The following is a 19,923-nucleotide window of genomic DNA, read 5'->3' on the forward strand; positions in this document are numbered from 1 at the left end:
ATACTGGATTTTATTCACTTTCCTGAAAAATAAAACAAACACATTGGTAAATAAATAAATCAATTCCGATTAATTAACTTTTATGGAATAAAGAACCTCAATTTAAAAAATCAACTTGAAATATATTAAATAAAATATTAATACAGTCATTTTAATTTAGAAATATCGTAAATTTTATAAGATTTCTTAATTGTAACTATCACTATATTTTTAACTTAGAAAAAATTTTCAACTTTGAAGTATACTAAACTTTGGAATATCCTAAACTTTGGAATATTCTCAAGTTGAAAATATCCTAAACTTTGGAATATCCTAAACTTTAAAATATTCTCAAGTTGAAAATGTCCTAAACTTTGGAATATCCTAAACTTAGGAATATTCTCAAGTTGAAAATATCCTAAACTTTGGAATATCCTAAACTTAGGAATATTCTCAAGTTGAAAATATCCTAAACTTTGGAATATCCTAAACTTTGAAATATTCTCAAGTTGAAAATCTCATAAACTTTGGAATATCCTCAACTTAGGAATATTCTCAAGTTGAAAATGTCCTAAACTTTGGAATATCCTCAAGTTGAAAATATCCTAAACTTTGAAATATTCTCAAGTTGAAAATGTCCTAAACTTTGGAATATCCTCAACTTAGGAATATTCTCAAGTTGAAAATGTTCTAACCTTTGGAATATTCTTAAGTTTGAAAATGTTTTAAACTTTGAAATATTCTCATATTGAAAGTGTCCTCAACTTTGGAATATCCCACACTTGGAATATTCTCAAGTAGAAAATGTCCTAAACTTTGGAATATCATCAACTTTTAAGTATTCTAAAGTTTGGAATTTAAAAAATTTGAAGGTATTCTAAACTTTGGAATATCATTAACTTGTAAATATCCTAAATTTTTATATATCATCAACTTGTAAATATCCTATATATTTTGGAATTTCCAAAAGTTAAAAATATCCTAAACTTTGGAATATCTACAACCTAAATATATCCTAAACTTTCGAATATCATCAACTTGTAAATATCCTATACAATTTGGAATATCAAAAATTTCAGAGTATTCTACTTTCTGGATCATCCTAAACGTGTAATTATCCTGAACTTTGGAATTTCCAAACGTACAAATTATTCTAAACTTTGGAATTTCAAAGTGTGGAATATATCCTGAAGGTTGAATAATCCTTAACTTGTAAATATCCTAAACTTTGGAATTTCCAAATGTTGAAAGTATTCTGAACTTTGGAATAACGGAAAGTTGACTATATCCTGAAGTTTGGAATATCCTCAACTTGAAAATATCCCAAAACTTTGGAATATAATCAATTTATAAATATCCCATACATTTTGGAATACCAAAAAGTTCAGAACTTTCTAAACTTTGGATTATCCTCAACTTGTATAAATATCCTAAACTTTGGAATTTCCAAAAGTTAAAAGTACTCTGAACTTTGAATTATCCAAAAGTTGAAAGTACTCTGAACTTTGAATTATCCAAAAGTTGAAAATATCCTAAACTTTGGAATATCTTCAATCTATAAATATTCTAAACTGTTTTTTTTATAGCCAATGTCAAAAATATCCCAAATTTTTGTACAATCAGATACCGAAAAATATCCCCAACTTAAAAGTATCCAAAACTTGTGGAAATATTTTCAAACAATTCTAAACTTTAAATTAACCCTAAACACAAAACAAACCCTAATCTCGTAAACACATCAAAATCTCAAAAAATCAAATACACCATTGCACATTGGTTGTGCAATCATAACAAGTGTTACACACTTTTTGAACACAATTTAAATGCGTACTCATACATTCTTTTTTTTTTTTTTTTGTTTTGCTGCAGCCCCCCTTTGAGCAGAGACAAACCCTCATTACTTTACATTTACATGGGGAGAAGAATTGCATACACCCGCATGTTTCAACACACATACATTTTTGCAAGGAAGAAGACTCTCTCTCTCTCACACACACATTGTAAGCCTCAACCCCTCACGTGTGCACGAGCCAACAAGGGAATCAGAAGGGGAAAAGGTGGATGGGGGGACGTCGACTCGGGCACGGGTCGCGCTAACAGAGGGTGAGGGGTGACGACGCGACGGGTATCGGCTTTGCGCGCATTTGAGGGGGTTGGGGGTCCGACTCTACTACCTCTCAGGAGGGGGTCGTTGGGCTAAAATGTAGAGAGGGGGGGGGACGACGACAAAGAGAGCGTCGTACGCGCAGCCATAGCGCAGAGGGGTGAACCAGAGAGAGAGAAAGAGACAAAGAGAGGGAGGAGAGAGAGTGAGAGTGAGAGAGAGAAAGGGAACTGGCACGCTCAACGGAACAGCTCCACTATGAGTTTTATACAACGATCTGGGATGCCCGTTTAGGTAGTGGTCCGCGCCCCACAGCCGCGACAACTTGGACCGGCGCTTGTTCGCGAGAGACATATATTATAGAAAAAATCAAACGACGACGACGCCCTCTATATCCCTCCTATATCGACCCTCCACGAGTCTCAACAATTTTCTATACACACACATATATATATATATATAATATTGTAACAAAAGGTGCAAATTCCTGTGTGCGGGCAACCACGCGTGTGCCAAGTGTGTATTTTTTTTTTTGAAATCCCATTTTTGCAAAAAAATAAAAGAGAGGTTTTTATTTATTTATTTTTTCTCGTGTGTGTGTGTCTCAACAGCGGATAACCGGCGAATGATCCAGGTAGGATTACCGAAGAATATTTTGTTATATTTGCAAAAAAAAAAAAAAAAAATTTTTTTCAGTGATATTTTTCAAGTGATTCAAAAAGGATTTTTGCGGCCATTAGGCGCAGGCAAAGCGCGCTATTTTCGTTGATGAAAATGATGAATGCGCCGGTTACCCGGCGCACGGATTCAGGGACGAATATTTGGAATTTTGAAAAATTGTAATTTTGAAAAAGAAAAAAAAAGAAATGAAGATTTGAACACACGTGTGTGCAAAAAGATATTTTTCTAAAAATATACAAATTGCCTGACGAAGGGGAAAACCCCATGCTTTTGTTTGGCTATATTTGAAGTGTCAGTGACTGCTTTTGCGTTTCTGGAAACGATTACTGTCAAAAATTACTACAATTACTATCGATTACTATCAACTACTACAAATTACTATAAATACTAAAAATTACTATAAATACTATAAATACTATAAATACTATAAATACTATAATTACTATAAATACTAGAAATTACTATAAATTACTACAACTTACAAATGAGAAATAAATATTTTTTTCTCTAAACAATTTTTTCAATATGAAAATGATATTCGAATGAGGAACTTGAAAAAAAGAAGATTGTGAATTGAAAGAAATTTAAAAAATTATCATGGAATCTAGAAACTATTTTACCTTGCTCTAATTCTGTTATTTCGTAACAATTATTATTTCTGTTCTAAGGGTTAATGCTTCCAAGAGTGTAAAGACCCTATATGCTATTGATATCCGCTTTGTGATACAATCTATATTTTCAAGAGTATTATCCTCTGAAGGTTCGCTACATACAATAGCATATATATATATATGACGCAACTTAGTAGATGAGAAACTTGCATATTATACACAATATGCATTCAAAGATCAAGATGCATTTGAAAAATGAAACATTTTTATTAAAAATAAAAGAATAGAAATATTCATCAATGTATCTTCAAAGCAGTATGTAAATTTCTGTATAAAAATGGAAAATATAAAAGTAAAATGGTTCAAGAATTATTTGTAGATGAACTTTTGAGATATAAGTTATTTTTTGGAAAAAAGGGGAGAATTTTGAAAAATTTATTTCAATGACAATGATTGTAATGTATATTGAGTATACAATATTTTAACATGGTACAATTTTATGAGGAATAAATCCAAAAAGTGGAAATAAAAAATAAATATAAAAAATATGTTTAACACATTCAGATAGAGATATGATGCTGAATCAACAAAAAGCAATAAAAAATAATTCAAAAATGTTAATTTCTCCTAAATTCTACACGAAAAAAATCAAAAAATTTAGTGGGATGAAAATTATTCGAATACCCAGAGAAAAGATATATTTGTCTCAGTGCAAAATAAATATTTATTACAAATTCTATAGTTAATAAATAATATTTGCTTTTGGCGAAAACAAAAATTCAATAGAATATTTTTCAGCATATACAGAAACGCTTTTGAATCAATGTATATAATTTATGCCTTTTTTTGGGAACAAATGTTGTTGCTTTAATAATATATTTTTTTTTAAATCTGTTAGTTTAAAATGTATTTTTTTCATACAAAAAAAAAAAGTATTGAAATATTTAATATTGTACTCAACATAACAAAAGGAATAATGGAATATTGTATATACTGAACACAATACTAGATTATATAGAATATTATACAGACAACATCGATCATCGTAATGTAAAATCACAACATATATATGAGATAAATTTTTTTCAATGAAAATTCTCATAACTATCAACAATGAAAAATTAAATTTCCATAAACAAAAAAGATTGTCAAACAAATCATCAGTGAATAAACTATATAAATATAGAAAAATATTCATTATTAAAGGATTATTAAGGAATTATTAATGGATTGTTAAGGGATTATTAATAGATTATTAATTGAATATTAATAATTAATATTAACATTAATATTAGATAATTATTAATAATATTAATATCCATTAATATTCCACTAATAAATCCGTTAATTTAAAAGAAAATCCGTACCCGATTTTTAAAGAAAGAAGGATGCTGGCAACGATAAAAATTATTTTTCAAAGTGGTATTATTTTCATTATTTAAACAATTGACGGTGTGTAAAGTGTAAATTTTGATGAATTTGATAACGAGGGTGCTTTTGTTGGTTAAGTTTAACAACCAGTTTTAGATTCAAGGGGGTTTTATGGGGTTAACAGGAGGCGCCACCAGGGTAGTGACTTTATCTCCCTCACAGGTATAACGACAGGTGCAGCACGTAGTGCCATTTGGAAAGTCGTGTTACATTAAACCGCAAATTCAACAGAGAGATGAGACTTGATATAGATATTAGAGAATAGAATAGGGAAGCTGAGTGTTTTTTTTTCAAACATATATATATATATATTTTTTCTTCACCTGTGCGTTATTCCACCTGCGCCAATGGCGGTGTCGCAGAACCTCCTTAGGTTCTCTTACACACCCCCTCAAACAGGATTATTGATTTTGCCGAAGTAAGGAGGAACGAATCCAACATAGCACGCCCTTCGGGACACTCTTTCTTTCTTGCCCTTGATCCACTGGGGAAAAAGGGATTCGCTTTCTCTAATTTTCCGGGGGGCATTGAGCGAGGATGGGGGGTGGTGGGGTGGTTTGAACACTAATGTTATATTATCATTTAATTTGACGCTGATGATTGAATATTTCAAATATGAAATGAGATTTAGAAAAAAAATTTCAAATAATCCATTGGTTAATTTTTTTTAATAAACATTATTGAAAAATTATTTATTGTAGATTCAAACGTTTGTAATATTGCAAAGTTTGAAATATTCCTAAAGTTTGAAAAAATTTCAATGTTTGAGATTTATCTATGTTTCAAAGTTATTTTTAGATCAAAACTTTGGGGTATTTTCCAAGTTATTATTTCTAATTTAGGGATAATTGTGATATTCCAAAGTTTAGGATATTTCAAATTTTGAGATATTATCTAACATTTTCATGTATAGTCGAATGTTTAGGATATTTTTAACTTTTGGATATTCCAAAATTTAGGATTATTTAAAAGTTGAGCATATTCTAAACTTCAGGATATATTCAACTTTACAATATTCCAAAGTTTGGAATACTTTTGACTTTGGATATTCCAAAGTTTAGGATATTTACAAATTGGTGATATTCCAAATTTTGGAATACTTTCGATTATTTTTGGATATTCCAAACTTTGTAATACTTTCGACTATTGGATATTCCAAAGTTTAGGATATTTACAAGTTGATGATATTCCAAAGTTTAGCAGATTATTAAGTTACGGATATTTACAAGTTGATAATATTCCAAAATTTAGGAATTTAATAAGTTAAATATATTCTAAAGTTTAGAATACATTTAATTTCTGAATATTCCAAAGTTTAGGATATTTACAAGTTAATGATATTCCAAAGTTTAGGAGATTATTAAGTTACGGATATTTACAAGTTGATAATATTCCAAAGTTTAGGAAATTAATAAATTAAATATATTATAAAGTTTAGAATAAATTTAATTTTTGAATATTCCAAAGTTTGGGATATTTGCAAGTTGAAGATATTCCAAAGTTTAGGAAATTAATAAGTTAAATATATTCCAAAGTTTAGGATATTTCCAAGTTAAAGATATTCCACAGTTTAGGATATTTCCAAGTTAAAGATATTCCACAGTTTAGGAAATTAATAAGTGAAATATATTCCAAAGTTTAGAATAAATTTAATTTTTGAATATTCCAAAGTTTAGGATATTTCCAAGTTGAAGATATTCCAAAATGTAGGAAATTAATAAGTTAAATATATTCCAAAGTTTAGGATATTTCCAAGTTGAAGATATTCCAAAGTTGAGGAAATTAATAAGTGAAATATATTCCAAAGTTTAGAATAAATTTAATTTTTGAATATTCCAAAGTTTAGAATACTCCAAAGTTTAAAATACTGAGCTTTTGGATATTTCAAAACATAGGATATTTACAAGTGGATAATATTCCAAAATTAAGGATATTTTCAAAAGTTATGCCAAAGTTTAGAAGATTATTAAGTTTTGGATATTACAAAGTTTAGAAAATTAATAAGTTTTAGATATTCCAAAGTTTAGAATAGTTTCAATTTTGTATTTTCCTAATATTTTTTTCCAAATTACTTTTATTTCAAATATTTATTCCAATTTTTTTTATTCTATCTAAAATTCAAGTTACTGACAATATTATTTACTATATAGTCTTTTTTATGGCGATATGAATTCAACGGAAAAAAATATATGAATTCATCGCTAAAAAGAAGTTTTTGCTTTTTTTGCTTTTATACCATGAAATTGACCATTTTTGGGTAAATTACATAATGTCATATTCAAAATACAGTTAGAAATTGTGCGTAAGTACACCATGAATGCAATTGCGGTTTATTGGATTATATAATTTACGGTTATGTAATTGGTAAATTTTAGACTCACATATATAATTATATTAACACTTTAATTAGATGTCCGTTTATTTATTTTGTAACAATCTGATAGAGAATTTTTTGGAAAATTTATTGGATATTAAAAAAAAAAATTTCTACTTAATTTTTTATGTTTGATTTCGAAATGTTTTTTTTACGATTAGTTTTTTTTTATTACGTCTCTCTCTCTCTTTTTTTAATTAATTGCATACTCTTGTAATAATTAAATAATGTTTAAAGCAATTGTATGATAAAATAGGATTTATAAGTAGTGCGGTTAATTGTTATTTTTGCACATAAAGTTTAACAACCTACTCCTATTCTCATTGGTTTATTGATTTTTAAATGCATAGTAAAATATTCATCGTCTGGATTTCTATAAGAGGAGTTATAAAATTTTCAATTTCATAATAATTCATTCATCATGATTCATTTTAATTTAGTAGTACTAATTTAATCATCTTAATTTTTTTTTGTTTTTTGATTTTATCATCGAAAATTTAAAGAACAGATATAGAAAGAATATTCTTAAAAGTTTATATTCGTCAATTTTATGAATAAAAATGACGTTTGACTTTTGACATGGTATATGTTTCCAATTACAAATTTGATGATGTAACTTTAGATCGATTTCAAATTCGCAAGGAAATGTAATTTCACTACTGCATATGTGGTCAGAAGAGAATTGAGAGATATGAATCGAAACTGACATGTGTGTGCAATATCTCCAACCACAATTTTCATCCATCCCTGAATCGAATTAAAATCATCGTTAACAGCTCACTATTCAACTAATATTTATTTTCCCCTTTTTATATACCGGAAAAATAAGCGCAAAAAAAAAAAAAAAAAAAAAAATACTCTACATATAACGCGGTAAAAGAAATAATTTACCTTTTTAATAATTCCACTTCATTTTTTTTTTAATCAAGTATTTTTAAATTAATATTTCTTATACCAAATGGTTATCGGAAAAAAATTTTGTTCTCTATTTTCAATTAAGAATTTTAATATATTATTGAAAACAAAAATTTTTTTTTTACAATTTGGAGAAATAAAATTCAAAAAAAAGAAATAGAATATTTTTTATATTTTAGAGAAATATTTTTTATATGAAAGGGGAGAATGAACTGCAGATTGTATAGAGATCGATTGTCAGTTATTACGGCAAATTTTGACCTGAGCTATTAAAATAAAAGCAATAATTGATTTCTGGAAATGAAAATACACTCGCGAATTGAATAAAGCGGTAGAGTTTCATGAAAATCCATTATTTCTTTCTCATGCAAAATTTCTAAAAATGAACATTAAATAGAAAATAATTTCCAATTTTTATTATTTACCGCGTAAAGGAAAGAAAAATTTCTTTTTTTTCCAATAACAGGGGAAAAAAAAAATTTATTCGTTACCTAGGCGATAGTATTTGGTTGATTGATTTGTATTATATTGAACTCCATTGGGAGTCGCTTGCACCTGTCTGACTAAATTACTCATCTTCTACTGCGGTGCGTTTGAACCAACTGGCCCTGAACGTGAAATAAACCGGTTATTTGTCCCTACCGGACTTCCGCTTTGTATCCGTTGACACGCTATTTTAAATACTGGAACGAGATCCATGTCTATATTTACCTTAGTGATTCTAACAAAGTCACGAGAGTTCAATAATCTACATCACAAAATATATATATATATAATCTCCATTTGACTTTTCCATTCATATTGTCATTTCAAGTAATTGTTATCAAATATCGTTAGAATAAAAAAAAAAAAAAACAATTTTATCTACTTCAATTTTAAAAAAATAAAAAGTTTGTTAAAACTACAAATCAGATTTGTTGGACATACAAAAAATTTGTTGCAACAACAAACCAGATTTTTAAGACAAACAAAAGATTTGTTGGACGAACAAAATATTTGTTGCTACAGCAAACCAGACTTTTTTTTTTAGTTCTATATTAACAATCCATTTATCAGTGAAACAATCCCTTTTTTGTGTTTATAAATAACTTAACGGAAATTAAAAATTCTAATTCCAAAAAAAAGTATTTTACAGAATGATAATAAAAAAGAGCTTTTAAAAACACCAACACAGGAATTGAGGAAACATTGAAAATTTATTTCTAATTTGAAAAAAAAAAAAATATTCGCGCAGTTGAAACAGAATAACATGTTTCTTGTTCATCTAGTAAAATGGAATTATAACTATTAATTCCTTCCAATTTCATGCCCCATTTTCACAAGTATCATCCATAATGCATATGGTCGTGCACTAAAAGTCGGAAATGCCAGAGGAAAGAATATCTCAAAGTCAAAATCGATTAACCTCTTTTTTCCCCCCCATCGATCGTTATTTCTCTCTCACCAAAAAAAAATTTTTTTTTTTTTCTCTTCTGTATGTGTCTATTTTTTTTAATGAAGATTTAAATATGCAAATATTCCAGTTTAATTCTCAATTTTTTTCAAGCAAAATAAAAAAAAAATAACTTCATGAATAGAAAAATCAAATACGGATTTCAAAATAATTGGATATTAAAATTTTTAGGATATTTAAATAATTTTCCACTTCACGATCATTTTTTTTTTTTTCTATATACTTCCAAAGTAAATAAAAATTTTTTGGCAAGTTTCGAAATAAAAAATACTATTTCTGTTTCTACAGAAGTATAATTTTTCTGAATGAAAAATGCGCAGAAGAAATAGAAAATATCGCAGTATTAAAAGATTCTTAATAGCAATAAATTCAAATGTGAATAGAAATGTTTATCTTATAAAAAAAATGCAATATCTGGTCAATTGCACAGTGGATAAATCATAAAAAAAAAGAAGTATGATAAAAAAATTTTCCAATGACGAAACATATATATATATATATATATATATATGAAATAAAATAAAATGCAAAACATGTGTGCTAAAGGAATAACAAATCATGCATAACAAATCAAGAATATTGAGCAAACTAGAGGAAATATTGTTGTGCTTGGAAAATCAGCAACAACCCTCACACCAACATCAAGAAACGAGTCCGCATATTCCATGGAATACAATGCAATTGCACTACTATAGCTTACTTCGTGGTTCGTCGAACGTTGTGTCATACAAACGCGACCTCGTGTGGCTTCTTTCAAATCGAAAAAGACATTTTGATTTCAAATCTATATGTATTACATATGTTCTGCTAAAATCACTATAGAGAACATATTCCAAGTTGCGCTTAAAACCCACCCTTTTGCTCCAAAATCGCTTTATAACGTACTCTCTCTTACACGCAGTTATCGAGAACAAATAAACAGTTACGGAATCTCTGACCCCTTTGAAAGTTGCTTTACAATTTCAAAAGGTCCCATTCACTTTATCCCCATGTGAACTACATTTGCTATTTCTATATCACAAATATATATAAAATTTTGAATTTAATTAGTAAAATTAAAATTTCAAAAATAATTCATTCAAATGATAAATTTTAACTGATTTGAATTTTTAAATACCACACGGAAAAAAAGAGAAAGTAATTTTTACTACTTTCATAGTAAAACGGAAACTGTCTGAAGTTTCTGCGCATCTCCGGCAACTTTTACTCCAAAAATAGTAAAATTTACTCCAAAAATAGTAAAAATTACTACGGAACAGTAAAATTTACAACAAAAATAGTAAATTTAAAAAAAAGTAATTTTTACTACTTTCATAGTAAAACAGAAACTGTCCGAAGTTTCTGCGCATCTCTGGCAACTTTTACTCCAAAAATTAGTAAAATTTACTACAGAAATAGTAAAATTTACTCCAAAAATAGTAAATATTACTACGGAACAGTAAATTTAAAAAAAAATAATTTTTACTACTTTTATAGTAAAACGGAAACTGTCCGAAGTTTCTGCGCATCTCTGGCAACTTTTAATCCAAAAATAGTAAAATTTACTCCAGAAATAGTAAAAATTACTCCAAAAATAGTAAAAATTACTACGGAACAGTAAAATTTATTACAAAAATAGTAAATTTAAAAAAAAATAATTTTTACTACTTTCATAGTAAAACAGAAACTGTCCGAAGTTTCTGCGCATCTCTGGCAACTTTTACTCCAAAAATAGTAACATTTACTACAGAAATAGTAAAAATTACTACGGAACAGTAAAATTTACTACAAAAATAGTAAATTTAAAAAAAATTAATTTTTACTACTTTCATAGTAAAACGGAAACTGTCCGAAGTTTCTGCGCATCTCCGGCAACTTTTACTCCAAAAATAGTAAAATTTACTCCAGAAATAGTAAAAATTACTACGGAACAGTAAAATTTACAACAAAAATAGTAAATTTAAAAAAAAGTAATTTTTACTACTTTCATAGTAAAACGGAAACTGTCCGAAGTTTCTGCGCATCTCTAGCAACTTTTACTCAAAAAATAGTAAAATTTACTCCAAAAATAGTAAAAATTACTACGGAACAGTAAAATTTACAACAAAAATAGTAAATTTTACTATAGTTTTGGAGTAAAAATTGACAGAAATGCGCAGAAACTTCGGACAGTTTCCGTTTTACTATGAAAGTAGTAAAAATTACTTTTTCTTTTTTTCCGTGCAGGAATTTAAATACACCAAATGTTCATTTGTCCGAATTTTTATTTACACGAATTATTATTTCAGAACTTTATTTAAAACGTCAAATTTTCATTTCACCGAAATTGCAAATGACCGAACAAACATAACCTACAATTGTCGCAAATTTAAAAATTAACCAATCACAATTTTCTTGATAAGTTCTAATTGGTAAATTTTTATAACGCGCCAAAATCTGTATTACAGGTTATGTTTTTTCGGTCAATTGAAATTTCGGTCAAATGAAAATTCGGTGGTTCAACAATTTTTGTAAAATAAAAATTCAAGCAAACTAAAATTCGGAAAAATGAAGATTCGGTGAATTGAAAATTCTGGTATTTGCAATTTTGGTCAAATGAAAATTCATCCATATAAAAATTCGGACAAATGAAAATTCGGTGAAGTGGAAATTCTGGTATTTCCAATTTCGGTCATATGAAAACTCGACGTTTTAACATTTCTATAAAATAAAAATTCGTACAAATAATACTTCGGACAAATGAAAATTCGGTGAATTAGAAATTCTATTGTTTAAAAATTCGAATCACTTAAAATTCACTACACAATAAATCTGGTTAAAATATGATTTAAAATCCCGAAATTCTTTCAAATTGTAAAAATGAAAATTCGTCTAAAAAATATAGTTAGAATTAAAATAATAAAATTCTTAAAAATTAAAATTTTAACCAACAAGTGGAAAATTCATATTCTCCTTATAACGATTGTCTTAAATATAAAATTCAAATGTAATGCACAATTTTTTAATTGTATATCTCAAAAGTGTATATATATATATGTGTACAATTCTACTTTTAAATTGCATTTCTTTTCTTTTTTCAAATGAATATTTAAAAAAGAAAGTTGGGGAGCTTTCGAACAAACCCCAAGGAAAATGGGGAAAATGCACCTGGACGGAAAATAAGGTCAAAGTTCACGCTTGGTTTATGCTTGAATAATATAAAGGACGAGAATCCAGCCGCAGGTGAAATTTTAATTAAAAATTCAAAACGCCATTATAGAGATATAGCCCCGCCATAATGTAGAACTGTTCAATTTTTGAGATAAGCGGTTTTCACGGTTAAAAACATGAACTCTAATCACGTTCTCTTGTCCGCGCGCGTTTCTTTATTTATTTTTTTTTGTAAGGTCGACACGGTAAGGAAACTTTTAACTACCACTTGTGCTGGCAAAAGAAATTCGCGATAAGTGCGTTTATTTAAGTATATTTTTCACCTTTCATGCTTTGCGTGCTTCTAAGTGGCCTAAACGCTTTTCCTGAACTGACTTGCAAATTTCTTCATATTCAAAAAAAATTTCTTTCTTTTCACCTGACTAAAATAAAAATTGACATATCGAAAGAGAAAATTAATAAAATCAAATTCCAAATATATAACCTTGAAATTTTATCCTTCAATTAAAAATCTAACAATTATTTTATTTTTAAACCTTTTTTTTAGCGTCCTCAACCTACTTTTCTTAAATCAACATACTTTTTGGAGTGTAAAAAAAAACTTAGTTTTCGAGTTATGAAGATCGTTTTTTACGAAGTAATAAAAGCGAGTAAAGTGAAGATGTTCTGCAGTTAAATGGCGCACTTGTTTAGCGTCAGCAAAGATTTAGTTTCTATACAAGTTTTTTTTTTATTTTTTTGCTAATTATTTTCTGCTACTAAAAAAAAAATTAATTTTATTAGGTAGTAAAATTAATTAGATACACGGAGAAAAAAAGTTAGCCATATTAGCTAAAATTTAGTTATTTTAGTTAACCCTATTTGTTATTATATGGACAGCAATTTTCGTTAGCTAATACAGCTAAAAATTAGCTACTATAGCTAAAATAGTTTGCTGTAACAGCTAAATATTAGCTACTGTAGCTAAAAATTAGCTATCCATATAATAGCAAACTCATTTTTCTCCGTGTAAACTATTTTGTTATAAAGTATTTGCTCTTCATTGTATTACTTTTTTTTCCCCATTCATAAAGAAAAAAGAAGCTACAGACATGAAAGAAATTAAAAAAATTGGAACCGATTCAAAATAAGAAAGACAGTGGAAAAATAAAAGAATGTAAAATTCAAACTTGGAAGGAATTCGAATTGGAAGAAATCCAACATTGGGGAACAAAAGTTTACTGTATTTGTTTTCCCTTTAGTTTCTGTTAGAGAATTGCCAATGAAATTTAATGTTTTGCATTACTAAATTAGAAAATTAAAAGATTATACAAGTAGAATTATTTATTAATTCAAAACGCCGAATTTTCATTTGACCGAAATTGTAAATGACCGAAAAACATAACCTACAAAAAGATATTTTTTCGAGCCTATATGCAAAAACAATAAAAAATTTGTTTTCAATAATTAAAAAATTATTAAACGCCTGAAGTGAAAAATGTCAGTCATCTTCATTCGTATCTCGAATTTACCCGAGTCTTTTAATTTCCGGTGTGCTCGAGTAGTACCATTTCTTGTTATATAGACATAGAAAAATCGGGCTGACAATTGGAACGCATATATTCACAGTTGTAGTAGTTATAGTGGACGAAGAACAATGTCGAGTGAAATGACAATTGTCGTGCTATTTCAAAATGATTTTTTCATAAAGAATCTTGTGCCTCTTTTTTTTTTAATGGCTACCATTTATTTTTACATTCCCGGGCGTTATATATTGTATTGTTGAAAGGCCCTAATGCCATATGGCATCGCCAGAGCGTAAAGGGTCTCGAAAAGCAGCATCCACCAACAATTCTGTTCAGAGAGAAAAAAGAGAGAGAAAGAGAGCTTTACACTATACCCAACAACATGGTCCTTCATCTCAAGTGCCTCCAGATGATATGAGGTTACGATTAAACGATTTATATATTCCTATCGGTTTCCATTCAAATAATATTATGAGATGCTCTCTTGAATTCTTTACCTAATCTTAACCGCAAAATCTTTTTTTTAAAAAATAGCCCTTTTTTTCAAAATCTTTTCTCAAAAAGCAAGCTTTAAAGAATTTCAAAGAAGATAAAAGAATCTGCAATAGAGAAACCGACGAGAACCCTAATTACAAGCGTGAGTTCATGCGAGAGAAGAGCCAAGGCCAATGTTCCGGGAACATCAAACGAGGAAAAAAAAAAAATTTTCTCCCTCCATCTCTTAATACTCTATTAAGAGAATTCATTGAAATCGCTTGGATGAGGATAAATTATTTTTTAATGAACATAAACTGAAGAAATTGCTATACAAAATTTGTTTGACTTTTTTCATCAAAAGAAAAATAAAACTTCTACAATTTAAGAAAATAAATTCTATTTTCCATTCAGAAAAAAGAAAACATTTTCTTTTCCTAAAGCCAAAAAAATATTAACCATAATTGCTTGTATAAATATTTTTTTTTAGGAAAATTAATAATCGGGGGGAAAAAAAAGAGGGTGCGAAAATTAATTATACGGGTATAATGATAAATTATTCAAAATTATCCATGACCTTTATAATTTTGTGTGTATATATACACAAAAGAGCTTATAAGATTTTAATGTTGTGGGAGCTCGTGCCACCGACTATAATCCATAATAATAGGCGGTTCAGAATACCCAAGGCTCCTTGGGTCTCCAGGTAATATAATGGTGGGATGATTATGTGTTGCTAACTACCTGATGATAAGTTATGAGATGAGAAATTTCCGGGAGACGTATCCATTTCGATCATAAAGAAATTTTTTTTTTTTTTTTTATGTGCGGTTTGTCTACCATGAAAGAGATTCTACCACTTTATGTCTTCTTCTTCTTCTTTTCAATAAATATATATATATATGTATATTATCCCGCATTCCACTTTGTGAAAAAGTGTCCTCTGACATCTCAAAAGTAATTGCTTTTCCAAGAAAAAAAAAAATTCCTCTTTCAAAAATTAGACGATAAAAATTTTCAATCCTCCTTTTTCTATGTTTTAGATTTAACTTCTATTTTTATTTCATTTAGTTTTTCCCCTGAATTTCTTTTCTTTTTTTTTCTCATGGAAATTTTTTACGAATCACGACAAATACCTAACGGAATATATATAACTTGAACGAAATATTTCTAAATTCATAATCGTCAACTAGCTTGGAAAATTTTAATCTTCTAAACAATATTAACGGAAAATATTTGTGGCGCATAAATTTCCCATAAAAAATCATTTAGTAGAATTTTAAAAAGAATTTTATTAGAAATACTTATTTTTTTCCCAAAGAATTTTAATTTGTCCGAATTTTCATTTGACCGAACAAACATAACCTACAAAAAGATTTTGTCACGAATTTAAAAATCACAATCACAATTTTTGTTGAGAATTTCAAATTGATCAATTATTAAAATTGCGCCGAAATCTTTTGTTTGTTCGGCCATTTGTAATTTTGGACAAAATGAAAATTCGGCGTCATAAAAATTTTTATAAATAAAAATTCCAGACAATTAGAAATTCGTATGAATAAAAATTCGGGCAATTTAAAAGTTCGGTAGCTAAAAATTTTGTTAAGTAAAAATTTGAGTAAATATCCTTGAAATGATTCTAAACATTGGAATATAAAACAGAAAATATTCTGAATATCCTAAACATTTAAAAATCACAATTACCGAAAACTTTAAAATTTCTATGACAAATAAACTTGGAACACAATTTTTGTGTCAATCCTTGAACTTATATGTACATATAAAGTGATAAATATATTCTTCTCGAGAGTGACATTAAAAAAAAAATTTATATCTATATATACCAAAAGTAACTTGAATTTTATTAAAAATATATAAAGGAAGGAAGTTATTTGCAAGCGTTGACGTTTGTAAATGTGAAATTTTACAATCCCCTTTTTGGAACACGGACAAGTTTTACGGGTCGAGATATATATGTAATAAACTCAGAAACGTCAGGAGATAACTTTTATTTCGAGTCACATATCTCATTCATAAAACAAAATGTAAAATAGGAAATCAGGAGAGTGTCGATGAAAAACTAACATTCAAAAAATAACAGTCCTCTTATATTTATGTATAGAATTTCTAACAAATAATAATTTTAACTCAAGAATATAAATTTTTGTAATGTCAAAATTTTCAAATATTTCAAAAATATTTCAAATATTAGGATAAAGAAGAAGTTAGTTGTGTGCATTATTCACGCATAGTTTCATCGAAGAAGCAGATGAGCAGAGTTAGCAGATGTGTCCAAAATTAGATGAGTCGACACTACTCTAATTATTCGGTGTTGAGCCTCTTGGGCATTTATACTATGTTAAAGTGGGACATCGAATTGGAGAACACTCAAAGTCAATTTCCAATTAAAACAAACTTTTTTTTTTTATCATGATTCATCAAAAGAATTTCAATCATTAGAATTTTCCTTTCTATCAAATTATTTCCTATTCCATTTGAAGATATTTTTATTTTTAAAAAATAACTAGATTTCTTTAAATTAAAATTATTGAAATTTTTGTCAAAATTTAAAAATAAGTAAAAATTTCTTTTTACAAAACTTTGAAAAATGGCAGCACCTTTGAGGGTAAAAATATATATCTCTCTCTCTCTTGTGGTCGTTAAATATATAATAAAAAATCAAATACACTGGTGGATAATTTCTTTTTAAATATAAGTTTCTTAATCAGTGATGTTTTGAAAAATGATTGATTTGCACACATGAGTTTCAAAATACAGTATTTAAGTTAGCGTGCTTTGTGGTATTTCTGTTGTGATAATAACATAGAGACGTTTGCAATTACGAAATTGTATATATGAAAATTTTGTTAATTTTCCCCACCTCAACTGACCTAACCTGTTTTAAATTCCGCAATATTATAATATACGTGTCTCACAAGGTGATTTAATAATCTCAAAAAAAAATTTTTTTTTTCCCTTTACAAAGAATTTAAATAAAAAAGAATATTCTAATGCGCGAAAAATTTTGAAATAATAATTGAGAAAACAATTTTTATATTACACATTTATATACTGGAAAAAAAATTTATTTGATTCAAATAATCGAATATTATCAAATAAATATTTATTTGTGTCAAATAATTATTATTTGAGTAAATCGTAATTGTTTCAAATACAAAAATTATTGACTCAAATACAATTTATTTCTTTCAAATAAAAATTATTTGGTTCAAGTAAATATTTATTTGATAATTGTTAAATAACTGATTACTTGAAAGAAATCAAATTTTTTTCAGTATTTATATTTTTTTCTTTCCTTTTCAGTGAAAATTAAAAAAAAAACTAATAAATTAGTTTCGTTCTTTTTTTTTAAAAGTACTTTCTCTTTAATGAAACAATATTTCTTTGGCGCCATTAGCCATATTGGAAATTCCTAGGAAGTCAATTTGAAATTCCTATGGGTTTCCGGTTAACCATCATGCGGGCTTAATTAGAGAAACTCTCGTGTATCCAAAACAAATTTTATTAGTAAATACGAGGGTTCTCGTTTTAGGAGAATCGTTTTTTTTTTTCATTATTATATAGTCTAATTAGAAAGTGGCCTTTTTAAAAATTAATAAGCATCATAATCCCCTATAAGTTTTCATTACACTCCCCTATTTGTTTATGTTTCATTTTTTTTTTCTTTTACCACATTTTCTACGCTTGTTTATTCTTTTTATGTTCTACTTCGTTTTTTAATATTTTAGTGTTTCTCTTTTTATACCACATTTTTCTATTTTTTTCTACGATCTTTTTCTTATTAATTTTTCTATATACCGTAATGAAAAAAAACTGCTTTCTCAATTATTATTCAATTTTAATTGTTTCAATGTTTTTTCCAAATTATTTTACAATTAAATGCTTTATTGACTTTTAATTAGAGAAATTTTTTTCAATAAATGTCATATTTGGGTAAAAAATACATTGAAAAAAAAATTTATTTGATTCAAATACTCGATAAACAAATAATATTTATTTTGATACAAATAAATATTTATTTGATAATAGTCAAGTAATCAATTATTTGAATCAAATAAATTTTTTTTCATTGTTTTTTTTTAAAATTAATTGTAACTAATTAATACTAAAATTTCATTTCTTTCCACTCAGTATTGATTAATTACAAAATCATGTAACGAAAACCCGTTATAATATAAATAAAATCTAAAAATAATCTAAAATTCGAAATATCGGAAACTTTTTTCTTTTTTTGTCAGAATTAGACGAAGAAAATTTCCATAAAGATATCGTCGTCATTATTGGATTTTTAATTATAAGCGTAAAAAGGGATTTAAGAGAAGGGGAGGTCACTGAACCCTAGAAAGGTATTCTCGACGTTGGGTAAACATCCCTTGTCTCTCTCTCTCTCTCTCTTTTCTCTCTGTATATATGAGCATTATTAATAAAAGAAAAGATCATTTTCAGTCTCATGTGTCATGAGAGAAGATAAAATATAAATAAATGATGAGTTGAAAATTTGTAGCTGAGAAATTCGAACATTAATAATGAAAAAAAAAAAGCAGTAGTAATAGTAATAGTAGTAACGTAATGGTATAAGAGTTACTGTGGTGGTAGTGAGGGTGGTTTTTCGGCGCATGCAACCGCTATCGATTGACGACCCCGTAGTAGCAGGGCCGCCAACTCTGCCGCCTCTTGGCTTTTCTCTCAATCAATCCAAAGTAGTCTCTCTTGTCTCTCTCCTTTCGTTTTTTCGAAAATTCTTTTTTCAATTTTTTCTTCTTTTTTGAATTATTTTTGAATCCATTCTTTATTTTTTGAATCATTTTTCTTTGAATCCTTTTTAGTGATGTCAACTTTGTTTTTCGAAAACAATTACTAATTAAAATTTCTTTTATTTAGAATTTTTTTTATATTTCTTTTTTAACTTCGTTTTTGTGGTAAATTCCTGTTTAGTTTCCTTTTTTATTCCTCTCTCTCTCTCTCGACTCTCACCATCCTCTTCTGTCTCCTCTTTCTCTTCTTTCCTCCCTTTAAGAGATTCATTTTTTTCTTCTCTGCATTCACCTTCCCTTAGTGGACCCACCCTCTTGTCGCACCCCTCATTCTGTCTCTCTTGTTAAATATTTTTCTCACTTTTTCGCATTAGCACCTCTCTGCTTCTCTTGTAGGATTTCGTTTACTCTCTCTTTCTCTCTCTCTCTCCATCCTCTCAAGATTTCTTTCATCTCCCCCGTGATATTTTCTATCCTTCTCTTTCAATTTTG

The 19,923-nt window shown here is 27.8% G+C and overlaps 1 protein-coding gene across 3 annotated transcripts in view; it reads left to right on the forward strand.

The window, feature by feature from the left end:
* LOC127280075 (neural-cadherin) overlaps positions 1-19,923 on the forward strand; it is a 141,695-nt gene that overhangs the window by 4,414 nt on the left and 117,358 nt on the right. For 2 of the 3 annotated variants that reach the window (XM_051302838.1, XM_051302839.1), the window contains exon 1: positions 2,369-2,717. The exons of the other annotated variant lie outside the window; for it this stretch is intronic. The gene's annotated coding sequence lies outside the window, so the exon portion shown is untranslated. Of the gene's footprint in view, positions 1-2,368; positions 2,718-19,923 lie in introns of those variants that run through there. 3 annotated transcript variants of the gene reach the window in all.

This window comes from Leptopilina boulardi, unplaced genomic scaffold (genome assembly GCF_019393585.1).
Source record: "Leptopilina boulardi isolate dan_hultmark-lab unplaced genomic scaffold, ZJU_Lbou_2.1 LbouV2_229, whole genome shotgun sequence".
NCBI lineage: Eukaryota > Metazoa > Arthropoda > Insecta > Hymenoptera > Figitidae > Leptopilina > Leptopilina boulardi.